Source organism: Chlorocebus sabaeus, chromosome 1, assembly GCF_047675955.1.
Source record: "Chlorocebus sabaeus isolate Y175 chromosome 1, mChlSab1.0.hap1, whole genome shotgun sequence".
Lineage (NCBI taxonomy): Eukaryota > Metazoa > Chordata > Mammalia > Primates > Cercopithecidae > Chlorocebus > Chlorocebus sabaeus.
This window is the reverse complement of record NC_132904.1, coordinates 115,805,859-115,829,522: the sequence shown is the minus strand read 5'-3', so window position 1 is coordinate 115,829,522 and position 23,664 is coordinate 115,805,859.

Sequence of the window (23,664 nt, the reverse complement as noted above, 5' to 3'; positions counted from 1 at the left end):
CATTGACTCATTGGGTGCGGGGCCTACCAGGTGATAGGAACACGTAGGTTTACTATTTCAAAAACATTATCCAGCCTCTTATGAAACTAGCAAGATTTAGGGATGAAGCTTGGGTAATGGGGATGAGGGAAGGCTTAGATCCAAGAGGTTTAATTTACAGAAGAGTTTGTCTTTGGGGGGTCTTTCTTGTTCCTCCCAGGAGGGAATAAAATATCCTGCTAAACTGTTCCACTTGATGGAAGTAGGATGCCGTATATTTACTGAGCACCTACTATGTGCCAGGCTCTCTTCTCAAAGGGGTTCCTCGAAAACACTGGGATGATTCTACTTCTCTAGATTCCACCTGAGGCATCTATCTCATGGGGTCAGGGGTAGGATTATCCCAGCTCCTGGAAGGTTAGAGAAAGGTTATTGCGTAGCTCGGAATTTTAGAAAACTGAGTTTCTACTTCTTCCAGGATTCCTAGCACTCAGAATCTGCCCTTTGGAAAACTGATTCTGCTATTTGTATTTTCTATTTCTATTTTCTAGCTTTTAACAGATACAGTTATATTTGAAAATACCAGCCTGTCTTTGGCAGTGCTAAAAGAACTAAAGAAAGGATTTAATTTCAGCATGAGCTGAAGTTAAAAGGGAAAAACCGTCGCTTACCTCTGGAGATGCTGGTCCCCAAAGGGATGTGAGACCCCTGAGAGAGAGAAGTCTTGGCTACTGGGGAGGCCTTGAGAGATGGAGAAAGTAGGTTGGGTTTCTGGCTTTCCTGGTTTCTAAAAAAAAAAAAAAGTTCAGGAAATGTCACCCCAAAATATTCAGCTCTGGTATGCTGATTACCCCAAACTGAGAGCACTTGGGGTACAGTAAATGCAGTCAGGGGTTCTCTCTCTGAACTCCCTGCATCTGCCTAAAGACAGGTCCTCCAAAAATAAGCCAATTGTCATGAATCCCTCCCCAGGAATCCATCAACCAGTGAAGACTGGCTCCTATCACAGGAGAGAGAGGAAACTGGGGTCTAGGGGGCACCCACCCAGGCAGACTTTGTCAGACTGTCGCTTATTCTCCCAAAGGCCCATTCATCTTTCCAAACCTCATATACTCTCCCCTCACTTGCCTGCATCCCCCCTTCTCTCTCCTCCATGAAGAATGCATCTCAGCTTCTAGATCTCACTGGGTTTGGGGTATGCACTTTTCCTTCACGTGACGCCCCTATGCACACAAAAAACGTGTCTACCTTTTCTCCTGTTAATCCGCCTGCTGTCAGTTTATTTCATAGACTCAATTATGGAAGTCTCAGAGGCAGAGGGAGGGGCTTCCCTCCCCGACACTGGCTCCTGCGTGGATCAGCTGTTGTTCCCTTCCTTCCTTGGGGTATCCACAAGAGCCCCCCCTTGCCCTTGCAATGTCTCCCTTGTCACTTGAGTCAGTCTGGGAGGCTTTCTTTCTATTCCTTGCAAGTCACCATCCCAATGTGTTTCTTTTTATTTTTTAAATTAATTTATTTTGGAGTGGAGGACAGGGTCTTTCTCTCTTGCCCAGGCTGGAGTGCAGTGGCATCATCACAGCTCACTCCAGCCTGGATCTCCTGAGCTCAAGCGATCGTCCCTCTCCAGCCTCCTGAGTGGCTGAGACTACAAGTGTGCACCACCACCCCTGGCTAAATTTTGTACTTATTTTTTAGAGACGGGGATCTCACTATGTTGCACAGGCTGGTCTTGAACTTCTGGCCTTAGGCAATCCTCCTGACTGGTCAGAAGCTCCAGATGCTTTGGGTCTTCCTCACCACAGGCCCCTTCTGCTTACTGTGTGCCAGGCACTGGAGACAAAAATAAATATATAAATATCCTGCCCCCCGCCCTGCCTGAGGAGCCCCTGGCTGATGAGGTAAATGGGCTGGGGGAGCCTTTCAGGGGATGCCAGTAAGAGTCCCAATTCTGGAATTCCCTCCTCCAAGGCACTGAACTAGGCCCCGTTAAAATTAACTCCACCAATTAAAGTCATCGTTAGGAGACAATGCTGCCTGTCTTCTTCTTTATTTTTAATTACAAAGCCTGGCCTAAATTTGTCAAACTATTTATAATTAGAGCAGAGTTCCTAAGCAAAAGGCCAAGGAAGAGGGGAGGGGAAGAAGAGATAGAGAAGACAGGGGTTCTTGGTCTCCCTCCCCAGGCCTCTCTGGCCTGGTCCGGGCTCATCTACCTCTGGACAGCTGTGACAGGCCACTGCCCCGCTAATGGATGGGCTGTCTAGGGAAGCACTCGCCGTCCCCTCCCTCACCTCTCCGTGCACACTCTAATTATAGTCATTAGGGAGTCACCCTGAGCGACGGGAAGACAAGCGAGTGGTACATCGGCAGCCCGGGAGGCCGGAGGTGACTGGGAGTGCCGCAGGACTGGCTCAGGCTGGAGAGCAGAGCCTGGAGAAAGCACAGCAGCGGAGCTCCTCTCCTGCCCTCTCCCTGTGGGGAGGCATCCATCGCTCCAAACAGCCCATGGCTGGCACAGCAAGAACAGTGGGAGGGTGAGAGTGAGAGGCTCTCGACAAAGTGGATGCCTCTGGGTCCCGCCTCCAGGCCCCCGCCAGCTTCAGGGCGCTCTGTAGCCACGGCCAGCTCCTGCACTTCTAACCACAGGATGGTTGGAAAGAAGGCTTGGGAGGGAAGAGGCTAAAGAAAATCCTTGTGTCTGCTGGGCAGAGGTCAGACATGGGGCAACCTCTAAACTTGGTGGGAGAGAGCAGGGCCCAGTCTCCTGGGCTCCCACCTCCAGCCTCTGCTCCCACCCAGAGGGATGGGACTCTGCCTCTCCTGGTCCAGGGTGTAGACCAGGTGGTGGCCCAGCCCCCACTGTCTCCCGGGGCCACAGGTGGGGAGTGCCTCCTCTTACCACATGCCACCTCTTGCTAGCCAGGACCAGCTTCGAAAGCACCCCCCATCCCTGCCCTCCCATGTCCAAGGTGGGACTAAATGGCTGTTCCATTCCACCCCAGCCTGCAGTGGCCAGTGACAATGCTAAGTGCATCCTGAGCCCTGTGCCCGATGGTCAAGAAACTCCCCACCCTTTTGTGTTCTAGGAAAAGGCTCACTGCCAAGAAGTCCCCTTCCCCAAGATTCCTTGCTTAGGTGTGAGAAGGCCAGGCACAGACACTCCTAAGTCCCATCCTTTGTCTCCTAACCGATTAGCCAAACCAGCAGCCAATCTAGACGAAATGCCACCAGCTTGACCCGACTACACTTGAGTCAGGCGTCTCTGCCCTGAACTTTACCCCACCCTCAGCCCGAGCCAGCAAGGGAACTCAGGACGCCCTTCTCAACGCCCCCTCCCAGGATGCAGGGGCAAACATTCCTGCATCAGCAGGGGAGCCAGGCCACCTGCTGGCCCCACTCCCCACACCTGGCTCCTTTTAGCCTTATTTATTAAAAATAATAGACCAAGAAGCAGCTTCTCTGCTCCTTCTGGAATCTCCACATGGTTCAGCCCACCTGCCTCCACTCCTGCCTCCACCACGTCCATCAGGGTGACTCAGAAGTCCTACAGGGTACCCACCTCTGGCCCCCAGGCCTTCAGCAGCTGCTCCTACACGAGTGGGCCCAGTGCCTGCATCAGCTCCTCAAGCTTCTCCCGCGTGGGCAGCAGCAGCTTCCGGGGTGGCCTGGGCGGAGGCTGTGGTGGGGCCAGTGGCATGGAAGACATCACCACTGTCACGGTCAACCAGAGACTGCTGAGCCCCCTTAACCTGGAGGTGGACCCCAACATCCAGGCCGTGTGCACCCAGGAGAAGAGCAGATCAAGACCCTAAACAACAAGTTTGCCTCCTTCATAGACAAGGTACAGTTCCTGGAGCAGCAGAACAAGATGCTGGAGACCAAGTGAAGCCTCCGGCAGCAGCAGAAGATGGCTCGGAGCAACACTAACAACATGTTGGAGAGCTACATCAACAACCTTAGACCACTGCTGGAGACTTTGGGCGAGGAGAAGCTGAAGCTGGAGGCGGAGCTTGGAGAAGCTGAAGCTGGAGGCGGAGCTTGGCAACATGCAGGGGCTGGTGGAGGACTTCAAGAACAAGTCCCTTAGGTGACGTATCAGCTCTGCAGGTAACCAGGTTCACTGCTGCGTTAATGAACTCCCCTCTATGCCCCTAACCAGCTTCCCGACTCTCCCCTGTCTCAGGGCTTACTGGTTAGTAACAAAAACAAGCTTGTCTTTCTTGAACTTTCATGCCGTGCCATGCACTATGCTGGGCACTTCCCAGGCATTTTCTCAACCTTGGGAGTTGAGCACTGTTATTGTTCCCATTTCTCTGATATGGAAATTCATTCTTCTCAGCTGTAGAAAGGCAGCTCCATGGGTCTACCCCACCAGCCCTACAGTATATGATCACGCCCTTGCCTCATAGATTCCTTGTGAGGGTTAATGGCACAGCATGAAGGTTCAAGAAAGATAGCGCTCCCCATGCCATCATCATCAATCACTTATATGGCAGGTCCTTAGAACAGTGTCTGGCACACAGTTGATGCCATATAAGCGATTGTTCTTACTATTAACACTATGATAATCACATGGATTGTTAGGTTGCGTTGTCACTGCGATGATGATGGCATGGGTCACTATGTGAAAAAGGTTCAGCAGTGCTGGGTTAAGTAACTTGTCTAAAGTCATACAACTACAATGTATCCACTTGTAATGTGCCGTATAATTCACTTCTGTATTACCCAGTTTATTCACTATCTTCATTGCTTGTTGGCCCCGTTGCTAGAATGTGAGCTCTGCAGGGCGGGGATCTCTGTTTTGTTCACCGCTCTATCCCTAATGCCTGGATAGGTCCTGGAACATAGAGGGTGCACAATAAACATTGTCCAGTGAGTGCATGGATGAATAAAAGAATTCTAAGGCTTGTGCTCCTTACCATTGCACTCGAAAGCAGCCTTCTGGTCCTAGACCTGCAGTTTCCTTTGGAAGTCAAAGTCAACCTAAACCATTCCTGATGGGGAAGGTGAAAAAAGCACTGTCTCCCCAGCCCATGAATAATCCCTTTACTTGGATAGGGAACTTGTGGGTTTCTGGAAAACTTGCACATGCATCACCTGGTTGGAGTCACTGGGTGTTCCTATTATCTCCATTTTACAGAAGGAGAAACTGAGGTGCAGAGACCTGCTTGGGTCCTTCCCTGGGAGCCATCCTGCCACCCAGCCCTAGCCTAGCCTGGGACCAGCCTCCAGCACAGTCCTCGGCCCCATGGGCCACAGAGCAGACGAAAGTCCTGCTTCCCTTTCTGCTTCACTAATTATCCTTTTAGCTCGCACTGGTGTATTTTTGCCACACGATCTGCAGTTTTATTTTTATCCACCTCTCGGTAATGGTATTGGGGCCGTTACTCAGGGAGGCTCCTGGAGCCGAGCAGCTCCCCAATTTACAATTGCAATTATGAACTCCGACAGAAACACATGCAGCTGGCGTCAATTTTAAGCAATATTTTGATCATAATAATTAAAAAAGTAACTTATGGCGTGCACGCATTAGATAAATTAATGTTATTCCAAGGCTCTGCTAAAAGCCGTGCAAGGGAGAGAGGAGCGAAAAAGGAAATGGTGCCCCAGATCTCTCAGGGCCCTGGTAGTCTTGTCTCCAGCACGACTCACTCTCTGGGCTTACAAATTAACTTTCACATTGAGTTTAATATCTGCATGTCCTGCAAGTCGAATGCTGCCTGTTCCCGTCCCTCCCCACAACACGCATGTAAATTTGATGGTTTATTAAGATACTTGGGTATAAACAAGCACATTTCTTTGTCACTCTTCCCCAGGCCGGCTACAGGCAGCTGAAAGGATGTTCACGTCTCTCTGGAACATGCTGCTCTAGACCCAAATGGGAGCAGGCTCTGAGAGCTTGGGGGCTGGGATGAGGGAATGGCAAGGACTTCTGATGTCTTTTCCCAGCACACTCAGGCGCATAAATGGCAATGGCTATAAACAGACCTGCACCTATGCACTCTCACTCATGCCCAGGCACCACTACACACACACACACACACACACACCCCAAATCAAGCTGCCCCAGGAACATGATTCATAACCGTATACACCTCACACTCCATCCACAGACAACATCACATAATTGACACACATATTTATATTACATGATCCGTAATCACAGAACACGCATCCCACACTTCTGTTGACATGCACATATGCACACACATTAATACACAGGCGTTCCCATGCACAAACGGACCCATCCCCAGATGCACAATTTATCACCATTGACATCCTTACACTTTTCACTTACAGACTCACATACCTCCACACACATACACACACACAGACATGGGTTTATAGGCACATACACAACTCTTTGCTCACAGACACAATTCATCATTACAAGCAAGACCCACACATATAGTCACACAATGAAACTCACAAATATGTGCACACACACACATTGATACACATACTCTCTCACACACACTCCCCTCTCTCTGCAGAGGCAGGACGCCCACCACAGAGCAGGCCAGGCCACAAGGCAGCATCAGTAGCTTTTTAACTTTTGAGGGTCCCCCATGCTGATGGCTGCCCCCCCCACAGCCATGCTGTTTGTGTCTGCAGATACACAAACGTTCACACACCATCCCAAGGGTTTTGTCCTTTATGAAATCCACCCAGGTCCAAAGCTTGTCCCTTGATCTGGGGTCCCAGGCAGTCCCATCCCTACCCTTAGTGGGGTGAGTGCACCAATGTCTGGGGGTAGAGGGGGTGAAGGAGGAAGTCCTACTGGCTTTCGGTAGTGGTTTACTTTTATTTATTATGGTAGGCATCACTATTTTTGGTAAATGGTTTAAAAATCTATCTTTTTAATACAAAACAGATGTTTGGCCGGGTGTGGTGACTCATGCCTGTAATCCCAGCACTTTGGGAGGCTGAGGCAGGCGGATCACAGGGTCAAGAGATCGAGACCACCCTGGCCAACATGGTGAAACCCCATCTCTACTAAAAATACAAAAAAGCTGGGCGTGGTGGCACGTGCCTGTAGTCCCAGCTACTCGGGAGGCTGAGGCAGGAGGATTGCTCAAACCCAGGAGGCAGAGGTTGCAGTGAGCTGAGATGGTGCCACTACACTCCAGCCTGGTGATAAAGCAAGAGTTCGTCTCAAAAAAAAAAAAAAAAAAAAAAAAAAGATATTTAAATTTTTAAAAAAGCACTGCTCCTACCTCCTACCCCCTAGGCTGGCAGGCCTATGGCCTGCAACATGGCAGAGTTGAGATTCCAGGTCTCTGAGTCAGATGCTGGGATTCAAATCCTGGCTCCAGCACTCACTGATGAGTGGGCTTGGAAAGGGCTTAGTTCCTGCTTCCTCATTAATTCCTCACCTATTTCATACAGTTGTCATCAGGACCAAATACGATAAGGAGCTGAGCACTGTGCTCGGCCTGGGGCATGAGCCTAGTACATCTCATTTGCAGCTGTTTTGGTCCTGACATCCCCTTCAACCCTGTGCTTTCTCCCCATCTGTACCAGCCTCTCCCTTCTCCTGTCTCCCTGTCTGACTCTTCCTCTGCCTCTCCTGCCCTCCACCTGGGGGTGCTCAGCCCTTGTACCCTCTGCTCTCCTCCCTCCACACACCTCCCTCAGGGGCAATGTCCACTCCTATCATCTACCACAGTGGTTTGGGCAAAAAATGAGAGTTTTGATATGTGCCCATTGGGTAAGTTCTTGGGAGCCTCAGTTTCCCCTTTGGTAAAATGGAGATAAGTCTGCCTCTCCTTCTCACAGAGCTGAATGAGGCTGGGCCTGAGAAAGGACTCGGAGGCTGCAAAGCCTGAGAAACACGTCGGTTGTCACAGTGGACTGTAGCCCGTCACCTCGAACCTCTCCTCTAGGTCAGCAGTTGCTTATGAAAGATGACAGACATACAAATACATATAATATCATAGCAAAAAACATGTGCCCAACCTTTTTTCAGTTCTATTTTTTAATTTTATGAATGTTATGCATCCACAAGGTTTAAAGAGTTACATAATTCTACTGGGTTTGAAATTAAAAACAAAACACGACAGTAATCCCTTGCTTTCCGACCCTTCACCCACCCCAGGCAGAGGCAACCACTCCTTAGAGCCAACTATTTCAATGCTTTTAGCTGATTCTTTTGATATTTACCTCCAAATCTCTTTAAAATGTGCATATGTTGCTACGTCTTTGTTATTCCATTTTTAGCATTATCTATTGACTTTCCATTATATAGCATGAAGATTTGGCCATCTTCCCCCTCCTGCCATCACACACACACACACACACACACACACACAATCCTCCTCTCCATTCTGACGATTTATGTATATTGCAACTTTTGTTAGATCAGTATTTACATGATTGTGACGCTAAAGATGCCATTCTGATACCAGTTCCTTTGTAAGTGATTGCTTTTTCCTTGTCTTTCTTAGGAAACTTGTAGAATCTTCTGTTCATGACGTTGCACCTTACTGTGAGCTATTTTTTCACCATGTTGGACACTTGGTAGGCGTTTTCAGTCTGGAAACTCATGTTCTTCTGGCCTGGGACTTTTCTTGAGTTAGTTTACAACTTCCCCTCCTCTGTTTGGGTTTTCTTTCTTTCATATGGAGGACTTCCCGGACCACTCCACTAATTTTCTTATCTTTTCTATTTTCTACGTCTTTGTCTTCTTTGTTCTATGTATTAGTCCATTCTCATACCACTATTAAGAACTGTCCGAGGGCTGGGTGCAGGGGCTCACGCCTGTAATCACAGCACTTTGGGATGCCAAAGCAGGCATATCACTTGAGGCCAGGAGTTCAAGACCAGCCTGGCCAATATGGCAAAACCCCATCTCTACTAAAAATACAAAAATTAGCTGGGCATGGTGGCATGCACCTGTAATCACAGCTGTTCAGGAGGCTGAGGCAGGAGAATCCTGAACTCAGGAGGCAGAGGTTGCAGTGAGCTGAGATCACACCATTGCACTCCAGCCTGGGTGACAAGAGTGAGACTCTGCCTCAAAAAAAATAAATAAATAAAATAAAATAAAATAAAATAAAATAAAATAAAATAAAATGAAAATGAACTGCCTGAGACTGGGTAATTTAGAAAGGAAAGAGGTGTAATTGACTCACAGTTCTGCATGGCTGGGGAGGCCTCAGGAAACTCACAATCATGGTGGAGGGTGAAGGGGAAGCAAGGCACCTTCTTCACAAGGCGGCAAGAGAGAGAAGAGCCAGGAGGGGGAGATGCCAGACACTTATAAAACCATCAGATCTCGTGTGAGAACTCACTTACTATCATGAGAACAGCATGGAGAAACCGCCCCTGTGATCCAGTCACTTCCTACCAGTTCCCCCTCATGACATATGGGGATTACGGGAACTACAATTCAAGATGAGATTTGGGTAGAGACACAGTCAAACCATATCATTCCACTTTCTGAGAGATTTCTTTGGGCTCAGGAAACAATACCCCAAAATGAAGTCCTCAGCAGCAGCCTCAGAAGCAAAAGCTCTTCTCTGATCTTTTCCTGCTCTCTGTCTCTCTGTCCAGTTCTCCCTCAAGGCCAGCCACAGAAACAAGAATCCGTTTTCCCCAAAGCCAGCCATGAAACCTAAAAAGATTACTCTCATTTTCCCTTTGCCTTTCTGTGTAAAAAAACTGGCCATAAAGAAAGTATCTGACCTACCTGGTTAGATTGTAGGTTGTGAGGCCCCCTGATCCAGAGAGGGTCCTGATGCACACCCAACAGAAAGAATGCGTTCCCAGAGAGGCCGAGAAGAATCCGGACAGACAGCCCTGCTGGGTTTCCCCACTCAGTCTATCAGCATTAGGTCAGACCCTCTTTCTTTTGATTATATTTCTACACAGCTGTCCATACTCGCCTTTTGCACATTAAATTTTCCACAAAAGTCCAGAGGTCTGAGGGCTTTGGCCCCCACATTTCCTAAACGTTATCCTCTAATGCTTCTACTGAAATTTTCAATTTCTCCTGTTATATTTTTAATTTCTAAGAGCTCTTTTTTGTTCTTTTATATAGCATCCATTTCTTATTTCATGCAATTGTCTTCTCTTATCTAAGGATATTAATAATAGTTCTTCAGAAGTTGTCTTCTTCCTACATTGCACTTAGCACTGCTCAGTTGCTTATTATCTTGTTTGTCCTGACTTTCCCGCATTGTTAGTGCCTATGTGAGAGTTGGAGACCAAGTGTTAATTGGAAGCTCTTAGTGGGTGGTGGGACCTGTCTGACCGTGAGATCCCTGTAGGGTGAATGGCTGTGTATTTGGGGAACCTCTGATGTCTGTATCTTTAAGTCTTTCCTCTTGAACTAACCAGATTCCCCAGAAAAAAAACTCTTCCAGTCTTTGGCTTAGAAGGTAAAGGCCTGACTGCCAGCATTCTCAGGAGATGGATATGGAGGCCTCAAGCTCCTATCTGCATACGTTCATTTTGAAGAGACCAAAAACCCAAAAGGAGAAACAGAAAGATATATGATCCGTATGTTCCTTATCTGACTAAAACACAGCTTTATGTGAGTCAGCAGCCACAACCCTGCCCCCCTCCCACCCTCCAGGGAGGTCAACTGACCTTGGACACTACGACATTCCAAAAAAATTGTGTAAAGACACTTCATCAGAACCTCCCATCCTTGAAGCCCTAACCCCTTCTTTTGTTAACCATGTATGAACCTTTTACTCTGGCTGTCCAGCAAGGCACTCACTACTGACTGCTTCTGCACATTTGTCTTTTCTCCTGTTAATCTGTCTAATGTCCATTCATTTGCAGGGCCCCAACTACACAGACCCAAGCTGGTAGAGAGGAAGTTTTTTCTGCCAACAGTTTCATCTCTTTCCCCCCCTTTTTTAACATAGTATCTCCATCCTCAACCTGGCATCCCCCAGTCCGCAGATCCTGTTTTACCATTTCCAAGAGCAAACCTCAGTCTTCTGCCAGCATGGAGAAATAGCAATTATCCACTGCTATAGTTTCCTTTTTTTTTTCTTTTTTGAAACAGAGTCTCACTCTGTGCCCAGGCTGGTGTGCAGTGGTGTGATTACAGCTCACTGTAGCCTTCATCTCCTGGGCTCAAAGGATTCTCCCACCTCAGCCTCCCAGGTAGCTAGGACTACAAGTGTACATCATGATGCCCAGCTAATTTTTTAATTTTTTTGTAGAGAAGGGTCACACTGTCAGGTGCAGTGGCTCATGCCTGTAATCCCAGCACTTTGGGAGGCCAAGGCAGGTGGACCACGAGGTCAGGAGCTCAAGGCCAGCCTGGCCAACATGGTGAAACCCCATCTCTACTAAAAATACAAAAATTAGCCAAGCGTGGTGGTGGGTGCCTGTAATCCCAGCTACTCAGGAGGCTGAGGCAGGAGAATTGCTTGAACCTGGGGGGCAGAGGTTGCAGTGAGCCAAGATCACACCACTGCACTCCAGCCTGGGCGACAGAATAAGATTCTGTCTTAAAAAAAAAAGAGAGAAAGAGAGAAGGGTCACACTACGTTGCCCAGGTTAGTCTCAAACTCTTGGCCTCAGGTGATTTTCCTGCCTCGTGTAAAACCTGACACTTATAAAACCATCAGATCTCATAAGAACTAACTCACTATCATGAGAACACCACGGGAGAAACCACCCCTATGCTGAGATTTAGCCTCCCAAAGTGCTGAGATTACAGGCATAAGCCATTGTGCCCATTGTGCTATGGTTTGAATGTGTTCCCCAAGTTTCATATATTGGAAACAATCTTCAAATTTATATGTCAGTTGGAGGTGGGGCCTTTGGGAGGTTACTAGGATTAAGTAACATCATTAGGGTGAAACTCCTTCTTATAAAGCCACCAGTCCCATCAGGGAAGAGAGACCTGAGCTGACACGCATGCTCCTGCCTTCTTGCCATGTGATGCCCTCCACCATGTTATGACACAGCAAGAAGGTCCTTGCAGAAACTGAGCAGATGATGGCACCATGTTCTTGGACTTCCCAACCTCCAGAATTATTTAAAAAAAAAAAAATTATTTTCTTTATAAATTACCCCATCTCTGTTTTTGTTTGTTTGTTTGTGACAGCACCTCATTCTGTCACCCAGGCTGGAGTGCAGTAGCACAATCTTGGCTCACTGCCACCTCTGCCTCCCGGGTTCAAGCGATTCTCCTGCCTAAGCCTTACAAGTAGCTGGGATTACAGGGTGCCTGCCACTACTCCCAGCTAATTTTTGTATTTTTAGTAGAGACAGCATTTCACCATGTTGGCCAGGCTGATCTCGAACTCCTGACCTCAAGTGATCTGCCTGTCTCGGCCTCCTAAAGTGCTGGGATTACAGGCATGAGTCACTGCACCCGGCCCAAGATCTCCTTATTTTAGCTCCCTTCCTCACTCTACTTTCCAGCAATAGTAGTGTCACCAATGCCTGAGACTCTGGAGGGGTTTTGGGGAAAGGGGGTGGGAATTGGCTTTTTAGCTTTCCCCTCTTTCAGTTTAGGCTTCAGCTTTTCCCAGTCTACTCAGTTTACTCATTCACTGCTTTACAGTTTCCAAACTTGTGCTGCTGTTGTCTTCTCTCCCATTATTTCTGGCACAGGGCAAACCCCAAAATTGGGGCTCAGCCCGGGAGGCCACGTGGGCTCTTGGCTTTGTGCAGGAAGAAATTCAAGCACAGGAAGGAATTCAAGAGGAAGCAGAATAAAGTGAAAGCAAGTTTATTAAGAAAGTAAAGGAATAGGCTGGGCACGGCGGCTCACTCCTATAATCCCAGCATTTTGGGAGGCTAAGGCAGGTGGACTGCCTGAGGTCCAGTGTTCCAGACCAGCCTAACCAACAGGGAGAAACCACGTCTCTACTAAAAATACACTAGCAGGATGTGGTGGCGTGCACCTGCAATCCCAGCTAACCGGGAGGCTGAGGCAGGAGAATCGCTTGAACCCAGGAGGTGGAGGTTGCAGTGAGCCAAGATGGTGCCACTGCACTCCAGCCTGGGCGACAGAGCGAAACTCCGTCTCAAAAAAAAAAAAAAAAAAAAAGAAGGAAAGTAAAGAAATAAAAAGTGGTTATTCCATAGGCAGAGCAGCTTTTGTGGGCTGTAGGCTGGCTATATTTATGGTTATTTCTTGATTATATGCTAAATATGGGATTGATTATTCATGAGTTTTTCAGGAAAGGGGCAGAGATTTCCCAGAACTGAGGGTTCCTCCTTCTTTTATACCATGTAAGGTAACTTCTGGACTTTTCAATGGCATTTGTAAACTGTCATGGTGCTAGTGAGAGTGTCTTTAGCATGCTACTGCATTGTAATTAACATATAATGAGCAGTGAGGACTATCAGAGGTCGCTTTTGTTGCCATCTTGGTTTTGGCAGGTTTTGACCGGTTTCTTTGCCACATCCTGTTTTATCAGCAGTATCCTTGTGACCTGTATCTTGTAAAACAAGTCCTGCCGAATTTCTGTCTCATCTCCATCTTTGTGGGTTTCTGATTTTTTAAAAATCCCTTTACAGTCACTTTAGGGTTTTCAAGAAGAGCAAGAAGAGTTGTGTGCATTCAATTCACCATCTTTACCTGGAAGTCTCCATCTGCATTCCACCTTTGAACTGATGGGCTTATGCCTTTTAATAAAATCATTTTACTGTTATTTCCATGGGCTCTGGGGAGTGTAAACTAATGGATGGGTTCAACTTGCCATCTTTAACTGGAACTGATTTGTTTGTTATTAAACTTTGCTCTAGACATAAATGTCTATCTCCCCACTTACAGCACTTACTTTGGTGAGCTTCTTAAGAATTTTTTTGTTTTGGTTTTTGTTTTTTGCCTCAAAAGCCAGCACGATGGCTGGATACTAAAGACTTATGACTGGGCCTAGGTTTTCATGTTATTTAAACTAACTTCCCTTCTTCTCGACAAATGTGCATTCAACAAATATTTACCAAATATTTAGTAAGGATCTACTCTTTATCAGGTAATATCCAGGCCCCAGGCACACAGCAGAAGTCAAGTCCGACTGAGTTGATGCTCACATGGAACTTGCATTCGGCTCTGTTAAAATATCCTCGAGGAGCTTATTACTTCTCAAGGCAGCCTACCCCATCACCCCATCAGCTCCTGATAAAAACTGGTTTCCCATTACTTTCACTCATTGGTCCAAAGTCCTCCTGGCAGAGGCTCCCTCTTCTGTAGGATAGACCTCCAGTTAAGTAAAGACAATCTGTGAGTCTGTTTTCTTCATACTTTCCTTCAACCTCTCATACAATTCTGGCACCTCCTCCCACAATGAAGTCACAAAACACCCAGCACGCTCCCCCATTCTCTTCCTTCTTCTCTATGAGTAGGAAAGTGAGATAAAGTCAAAAATAATATATTTAGTCTTTGTCCCAGGTTCCTGGCACAGAGCTTCAAAAACCTTCAGAAATTTGAATGATAGGAATGTCTTTTGTTATTCATAATGAGCCCTTTTCAGCCACACCTGAGTTTATGCTAATGAGATGACTCACAGCAGATCCCCTAGACAGTTTCAAAACAGCGGCTGGTTCTCAGGAAAACCAACCAAGGGATTAAAGAGTTGGAACTTTCAGCCCCTCCCCTCTCCCTTCCACCTCCAGGAAAAGATGGAGATGGAGTCCAGTCACATGGCCAATGATTAAATCAGTCATGCCTACATAATGAAACCGCAATAGAAACTCTGAACAACAAGGCTTGGAGAACTTCCTGGTTGGCAAACATACTAATATTGGCATACCAGAAGGGTGGCACACCCTGACTCCAACAGAAGCTTTTGTGTTCAGGACTCTTACAGACCTTGCTGTGTGTGCATCTTCATCAGGCTGTTTATTTGTATCTTTTACAATAAAATGGTAATTGCAAATATAATGCTTCCAGTGAGTTCTCTGAGTCATTCTATTAAGTTATCAACCCAAAATGGGGGTGCAGAGGAATTCCTGAATTTATAGCTGGGCAGGCAGAAGTGTGGGTGACTTGAGGACTTGTAGTTGGTATCTAAGTGGGCAGTCTTGCAGGACTAAGCCCCTTAACCTGTGGGATCTGTGCTAACTTCAAGTAGCTGATGTCAAAATTGAATTGAATTGAATTGAACTGAACTGAATTGAATTGAATTGAATTGAATTGAATTGAATTGAATTGAATTGAATTGAGTGACATCCAGTTGGTGTCAGGGGACTGGTGTGGGAAAGCAGAAAGGGAGCCTGCTGTGATGCCCGGCACCCCAGTATGTTTCCCTCTTGGCCTCATGCTCTCTGCCCAGCCAAAGAGAACTCCATTTACCCTGGGAGCACCATTGTTTGATGGGATGGGCCTGGGGCTCTGAGGAGAACAACTTCCTTCCTTCTACAATTGTGGGTACTGCAATCTATGTTTCCCATTATTTCTCTGTTTGAAGGAAGGTTTAGTTATCATCTCCACTGACTCTAAAACCCTTCAGAGTTATCTTGGCTCCTGTGAAATGTCCAGCTTAGGTATGGTCATTCAGGGGATGCTCAGTAATGTTGGTTGGCATGTGTTAGCTTGGCATGTATTAATTTGCCCTTTGAAGAGATCCTGTCCCTCTTCCACCCGCCTTCCCTCCTGCAGACTCCCACGAAAGCTTCATGAGTGCTCAGAGCATCCTCACTGGAATGAGTCCTAGAGGCCCAAGTCTAAGTTTTTATGGATTAGGAGGGACCCACGTGGATAAACATCACACCTTCAGTTTTTGTTGGCTGTTTTTGAGGCTGTTTTGGCTTACTGTGGAACATGCACCTGTATGTGCAGGGGTGGGGGTGGCTTGATAAGTGACATGCATGCTGAGGTGTCCGGCCAGGCATCCCGCTTCCTGCAAGACAGGAGTAGGAATAACAACTCACATCTGCACATCCTTCTACAGACTATCAAGTTCCTTCCCACACCAAAGAGCGTCCTCCCAACCTGTGTTTGTCTGTAAACCTAACTAATATTGCAATTTTACAGATGGGAAAAATAAGGCTAAATAAAGTTAGGTAACAGCTAGCACATGAAGAGGTCTCAGGTCTTCTGACTGCAGATCTCTTGAGCTTTCCGTTCCACCATTCTGTGACCCGCCTGAGGGCAGAGGGGACCACAGTGAGTGGGCAGAGAGAAAGGTGTAGGATCCTTCTTTCCCTGCTGTCCCCCTTCTTTCCCTCCCGCTGTAGTTCTTCCCTCACTGGCTCCAATGCACAGAGCCAATTATGTGCCTCTGCCAAGCACAGTCCAGCTGTGGGGTGGGAATGGCAGAGAAGAGCCAGAGGCTAAAAAGCATCTGCACCCATTAGCCAGCAGTCCACAGCATTGGATTGGGAGGGGAAACAGCTGGCATTGGCTGCAACAACACCCTCCTTTCTTCCTTCCAGTCCTTTCCAAGCTTCTGCCCCTTGCAATTCGCTCTCCAAAATTGCCCCAACCAAGAGAAGTCACTTTTAGGCTGATTCAGAAAAGTACCAAGAGTGGGCTTACTCAGTCCTTTCTGGACTAGGGGGAACTGACAAAGCTCCTCTCAGGAATCTCTGAGCCTCACTCTCTAATCTTTCTTTCTTTCTTTCTTTTTTTTTTTTTTTTTTTTTTTTTGAGACAGAGTCTTGCTCTGTGGCCCATGCTGGAGTGCAGTGGCGTGATCTCTGCTCATTGCAACCTCCACTTCTTGGGTTCAAGAAATTCTCCTGCCTCAGCCTCCTGAGTACCTGGGATTACAGGTGTGTGCCACCACACCCAGCTAATTTGTTTGTTTCTTTGTTTGTTTTGTTTTGTTTTGTTTTGAGACAGAGTCTCATTCTGTCACCCAAGCTGGAGTGTAGTGGCACAATCTTGGCTCACTGCAACCTCTGCCTCCTGAGTTCAAGCGATTCTTGTGCCTCAGCCTCCTGAGTAGCTGGGATTACAGACGTGCATCACCACACCCAGCTAATTTTTGTAATTTTAGTAGAGATGAGGTTTTACTGCGTTGCCCAGGCAGGTCTCAAACTCCTGGCCTCAAGTGATCTTCCCACCTCGGCCTCCCAAAGTGCTGGGATTACAGGTGTGAGCCACTGCACCTGGCCAGATCCCTTAATCTTAACCATTATGTCCAGCCCATCAACCTGGAGCAGGAAGTGGAAGTAGGGAAAGGCACTGGGACTACTTGCTTTGTTTTGGGCTCGTCCTACTGCCAGAGCCTCAGCAGGGACACCATATCTGATGGCAGAGTAAGTGCTTATAACTTAGTGCTAACGTCAGGGGCTCTGAGACCAAGTGCTATCAACATTGATCTTATTTTTACCAGAGAAGAAAGCCCAGAGTTAGATATAAAAAGTCTTAGATTATTTAAATATGAATATCATCTTTGTCTGTTTTGTGCTGCTCCCACAGAATACCTCAGACTGGGTAATTTACAGTGAATAGAAATTTACTGGCTTATGGTCCTGGAGGCTGGGAAGTCCAAGACTGAGGGGGCAGTAAGAGCTTGCTGCATCATAGCATGACAGAAGGCATCACATGGGTGAGCGAGAGAGAGAGAAAGAGAGAGAGAGGAGGTGGGGGAGATAGAGAGAGGAGGTGGGGGAGAGAGAGAGATTCGAGGAGAAGGGTGAAGACAGAGAGAAGGGCTGACCTCCTCTTTTTATAAGGAACCCATTCCTAAGATAATGGTCAATGGCATTAATCCATTCATGAGGGCAGATCCCTCATGGCCTAACCACCTCTTAAAGATCCTGCCTCTTTCTTTTTCTTTCTTTCTTCTTTTTTCTTTTTTCTTTTTTTTTTTGAGACAGAGTCTTGCTCTTTCGCCCAGGGTGGAGTGCAGTGGCATAATCTCAGCTCACTACAACCTCCACCTCCCAGACTCAAGCGATTCGCCTGCCTTAGCCTTCCGAGTAGCTGGGATTACAGGCACACACCACCACATCCAGCTAATTTTTGTATTTTTAGTAGAGATGAGGTTTCACCATGCTGGCCAGGCTGGTTGGTTTTGAACTCCTGACCTCATGATCCACCCATCTCACCCTCCCAAAGTGCTGAGATTACAGGTGTGAGCCACCACGCCTGGCCTCTTTTTTTGTTTGTTTGTTTTTTTAGAGATGAGGTCTCACTCTGTTGCCCAGGCTGGGGTACAATGGTATAATTATAACTCACTGCAGCCTCAAACTCCTAGGCTCAAGCCATCCACCCACCTCAGTCTCAGCCTCCTGAGTAGCTGGCACCAACTACCAGCTAATAGCCATACCACAAACACCCAGCTAATTTTTTATGTTTTTACTTTTTGGAGATAGGGTCTCATTATGTTGCCCAGGCTGGTCTCAAACTCCTGGCCTCAAGCATTTCTCCCACCTCAGCCTCCTAAATAGCTGGAATTACAGGCATGAGCCACCATATTAAGAGGCTCACTTCTTAATACGGTTACAATAGCAATTATGTCTCCAACACATGCTTTTGGGGGGGACACATTCAAACCATAGCAAATACCTTCTGAAAAGTTGACCTGAACATTTACATAAGCTGCCACCCAGGAACTTATCTTCTAATGCAGGTGTAAATGACTATTAGAGATACTTCGCTGAAAACTTGGTGAGCAAGCAGAGAGCATGAGGATGTTAAGCCCCTTTATAGAGCAGAGAAGGTGTGGCACGGGAAGGGGGAGCTAGCTAGGATACTGAGGAAAGGCTGAGTCTTCACACAGCTTGGTGAAGGTTTCCTCGGCACCCAGATCCCAGCCTCTTTCTTGCAATGGATCAAGGTGACTTGGTGACATTCTCTGCCACCCTAACTTCCATCTGATCGTGATATTTTCCCCACCTACAGCATGTTTTAAGCTTATGGAATATTTTTAAGTGGATTCCTGCCCGCTCCCTCCAGCTTTCTCATCCTAGGGCCACTTTTTTTTTTTTTTTTTTTTTTTTTTTTGCCAAGGTGGGAGCGGGCATTGAGACCTGCTTGATTTATTCCAGTGACACAACCATGATCCCAAAGTGTGCAAAATTAAAGGCTTCAACTGTAGCTGAGGAGAGGGCAGGAATGGTACACCTGGGGACAGTGGTGAGTCAGGAATGACAGGCAGGCGGCCATGACCAGGGCAGCCTCCTCCCCACAGGGCCAGAGACAGGGGAGTGGCCTGAGGAGCAGGACCCAAGGGTAGCCCAGGGCTGGGGAAGGCGGCAGAGACCTCCCCTTGGCCTAGGGCCACTTTGATGGCCCTGTTCCATGTGGCAAGGGGGCGCGATTCATCCACTACTGTATGTGAGGAAGCTGGGAAGGTGGGCTTGGTGAAGGAGTAGTATCACTTGGGCTGGGAGCTAAAGAGTAGATATTTTCTGATTTGAGAATACATCTGAATGAGACCAGATGGAAAAATATCCATCTCTTGATTTGTACAGGTAAATTACCTACACCGCGGCTTCACTGGGGGCAAATTATCCACATTCACGTTGAGAGCATCCTCCCTTCTGTTTGTCCTCATACTTTCAAGAACTCAGAGGAACCCATGCAATCTCAAACAGTTCATGGAGTAAAAGGCAGTCAGTTCTAAGGGAAGCTGGCGCACCCATCAGGCTGTCCTTGGCATGGGCAGTAACACCCCACAGGCTGATGGGAAGGAAGGTAGGGACCCCTTAAATTCTCCTATATTAACCCTCCAAAGGAAGTTCTTCATTCCAACCTTTTGGGAGCCCTGAGTCCCAGATCACTCAGGCTTAACCAGGGTCAGACCTCCAACACCTCTTCATCTCAAGTAGCTTGGATTAGCCACCTCAACACCCCACTGAGTTGGCTTCAAGCAATCATTTGGACAATGATGAGAGGATCAGGGCCACTCCACAGCCTAGAAAGCGTGGTTTCTGGGCCCTCCCCAGCTTCAGGGCCTAAAAGCCACCCTTAGCTCTTCCCAAGAGATCTCCAAAATCAGAATGAGAGAGCTGCATGGAAGCGACCCCAGGCCCTGTGCGGTGCGGTCAGAGTCCAAGGCCAGGGCACTTGCCCCAGTCACACAAATGGTTAGCAAAAGCCAGGGTGAGGCTCTAGTCCCACCCTCCCCGAGCCCCGAGGGGTCCTTCCAGAACTGCCACCTGAACAGGTGGCTGCTCTGGTGCTGAACCCCTGCCGAGCCGAGGGTGACCTTGGACATCCACCACACTCCCTGCGGGAGGAGGGGGGTCCGCCCGAGCTCTAGCTGGGTATGGGGGGCTGCCACAGCCTGATCACGTCTCCGCCTCCCGGACTGGGCTGGCTCATCGCCTGCTGCTCCTTAGCAGCTGTCTGCCGCTGCCAGGAAGGTGATTGCCATGTTTGCAGCTCCTTTCCTTGTTTGGAAAGATCTGGAGGCAGGTGAGGCTGCCGGGAAAGCGCGACTGACAGGTTGTGATCTGCAGGTTTTGGCGCCGGGCTCCAAGCTCCAAGCAGTCTGGGGAAGGCTGTCCGTCTGCTGGGGGCTGCGTTCCGCCTCCGCGCCCCGCAAGTCCCCCCTCTCGCCGACCGGGTGCCGGCCCCTGCCTCCAGGCCCCGCAGGCCCCCCACAGCCGCCAGACCCCAGCCAGAGTCGCCTGGCCCTCCCTCTGGCCCCGAGAGACCCCTAAACAAACCCCTAGCCCCACGAGCGGCCCTCCTCCACGGGCAGTCCTTCCCGGTGTCTGACTCAAATCTCCGGCTCTGGCACGACGCCGCGTCTCTGTAGGAAGGAGTACTGTGCGGTCGTGCCGGTTCCTTCCCGCGCACTTGGAGGGACCCAGCTAGCAATCAGTCACGCTGGCATTTTTCTCTGAGCCGACAAGGCAATTTGTGAGGAGCAGGGCTTTCTCGCCGGCTGGATGCTAAGTGGGAGCAGAGGAGGTGGGCGTTGGGGGCGTTGTAAAGAGATACCCAAATTAAACATCCAATCTGCCATGTCCTGTGTCACTCAACGCGATTCATCTTCTCCCTGGCTCCCGCTGGGGCGGCTCCCAGAAGCTCGAGGACGTGGAGCTGCGGTCGTTGGCGGCGCGTCGCCTCCTCCGCGGAGAACAAACGGACGCCCCGCGGCCCCCGCCCCACCGCAGCTCAAAGAGCCTGCGCCCCTGAGCTCCACAGCGCTGAGCAGCGGGAGAGGGATTCGGAGGGAACAATGGGCAGGAGGAGGGGCTTGGGGGTTTCTAGGCGCGCCCCCCCCCCCACCCGCCTCTTCCATTATCTGCCTCGATAACTCAGCAGGAGGCTGGGCCGGAAGCTGAAGGTCTGTGCGTGGCTGAGTTTGCACATTCCAGAACCTAGAAGTGGTTCCCATACTGCCTTCTAGGCCCCGCGTGCTGCTCTGCTGAGTTGGAGTTCTCCTCCAACCATCCAACTAGTGCCCAAACCTGCCATTCCTGCATTCAGGCCAAGGAGGAGGGGCTGGGGGCTCAGAGGATGCAATTCTCACCCATGCAAATGGCTTTTTTTTTTTTTTTTTTTTCTGAGACAGAGTCTCACACTGTCACCCAGGCTGGAGTGCAGTGGTGCAATCTTGGCTCACTACAACCTCTGCTTCTTGGGTTCAAGCCATTCTCCTGCCTCAGCCTCCCGAGTAGCTGGGATTGCAGGTGCATGCCGCCACACTCAGCTAATTTTTGTATTTTCGGTACAGATGGGGTTTCATCATGTTGGCCAGGCTGGTCTTGAACTCCTGACCTCAGAAGATCCACTCGCCTCAGCCTCCCAAAGTGCTGGGATTACAGGTGTGAGCCACCGCACCTGGCCTGCAAATGGCTTTTTTATAAACCCCATGTGTGCAGCCGTTGCTCCCCAATGTCCCAAGGCTCGCTGGAGAACGTTCCCACTCAGCCAGGAGGAGGTGCTCTGTCCAGGTCTGGAGAGGTGAACACACTTTCCAGTGGAAAACCAAAGGTGAGTTGGCCTCAGAAGACCAGGGAGGAGAGAGAAGGGGGGCAGATCCCAGGAGTCCCGGTTCCCAGTTCCCAAGGGCTCACAGCTGGCTAATGGCTACTGCAGCTGGGTTACCCGCAGTTCACCTCCCAGGTCCCACCTCTCCCCAAGTCTAAGGATCAAAAGCCCTGGCTCTCTAGAGCTCATCCTGTCCAACCTTGCTGCATCCGGAGCAACCCTCCACTAGACAGGCCGCCAGCACCTGAGCAAGAGAAGAGGGGTGGGGAAACATGAGAAAAGACGAAGCATGAGGCTGGGTTTCCTTTAAGATTGCAGTTTGGGCACAGTGGCTCATGCCTCTAATCCCAGCACTTTGGGAGACCAAGGTGGGTGGATCACGAAGTCAGGAGATCGAGGCTAGCCTGGCCAACATAGTGAAACACCATCTCTACTAAAAATACAAAAACTAACTGGGCGTGGTGGCATGCACCTGTAGTTCCAGCTACTCAGGAGGCTGAGGGAGGAGAATCGCTTGAACCCAGGAGGTGGAGGTTGCAGTGAGCTGAGATCGTACCACTGCACTCCAGTCTGGCGATAGAGTAAGACTCTATCTCAAACAAAAACAAACAAAAAAAAAAAATTCTCAGTTTGTGCCCAGGTAAGAGAAGGAGCAGATACCATATTAGATTCTGGGCTCCATTACCCAGGATGGCAGCAGCATGACTTTGGCTATATACATCTTGTGCTGGCTTCTAGTCTCGACTCTGACACTAATTTTCTCTGTGAATTGTAGGAGACCAAAATATGACTGTAGGGGACCAGAATATGCCACCTTAAAATATGCCTTTCTAGCATAAGGATTATTTTGAGAAACTGCAGACACAGGAGAAACTGAAAACAGAGTAGAAGTTACCCTTTTGTATGGGAAATTTACATTTACAAAGGAAATCTCCCTTTGTAAGGATGTCTCCCTCTGTGTACCAGGAAAAGAAAGATGTCTCCAAATCACTAGAGACTTATCAATGGAGAACGTACTGACTTTAATATGCATAGCAAACCTTACCCTTGTTTACTGTGCTTTTCCTGGTCACCTCCCGTAACTGGCCTCCCTCATACCCTCCTTTCTTTGTTTCAGCTGAAGACAGTATTTCAAACTGAATTCTAAGCCACCTCTTTGAGATTTACTCCTTTTTCCCTGGGCATCTCCTATGTGTACATGAGGTATAGAGGTTAATAAACTTCTGTTTGTTTTTCTCTTGTTAATCTGTCTTTTGTTACAGGTGTTCCAGCCAATGAACCTAAGGAAGGTGGAAGGAAAAGGTACTTTTCTTCCCCTACAGAATCTGAATGACCCAGGAGCTCCTGTCTTCCTCAGTTTCCTATTTCTAAACAAGGACTTTGAATATTGATGCCTGAGGGTTTTTTCAACTTCTTTTCTCTCTGAACCCCTCTGGGCCCTTGCCTCTTGGTGAAGGGCAGTAGAGAATATGGCAAGAAAAGAAAAATAGCTCAGAGCAGTCTAAGCCCTGCAAAACTGATCAGGCCCTGAGAGACAGGAGTTTGGGAATTCAGTCATACACATCTCTCCTCATACTCCACCCAGGTCCAGGAACAGTTGGTCAAAGGGATTCTGTTCCTGACCAGCTGCCTCACCCATTATCTTCAGGTTCCTAAATTTGTGATACAAAGAATAGCAAATGACGAATGAATGGCTTATGTTGCTGTCATTATTATTATTACTTGTTTTTTAGAGACAGGGTCTCACTCTGTTGTCCAGGCTGGAGAGTAGTAGCATGATCACTGCTTACTGAAGCCTCAACCTCCTCTACTGAAGCAATCCTTCTGCCTCAGCCTCTGGAGTAGCTGGGACTACAACCAGGTAC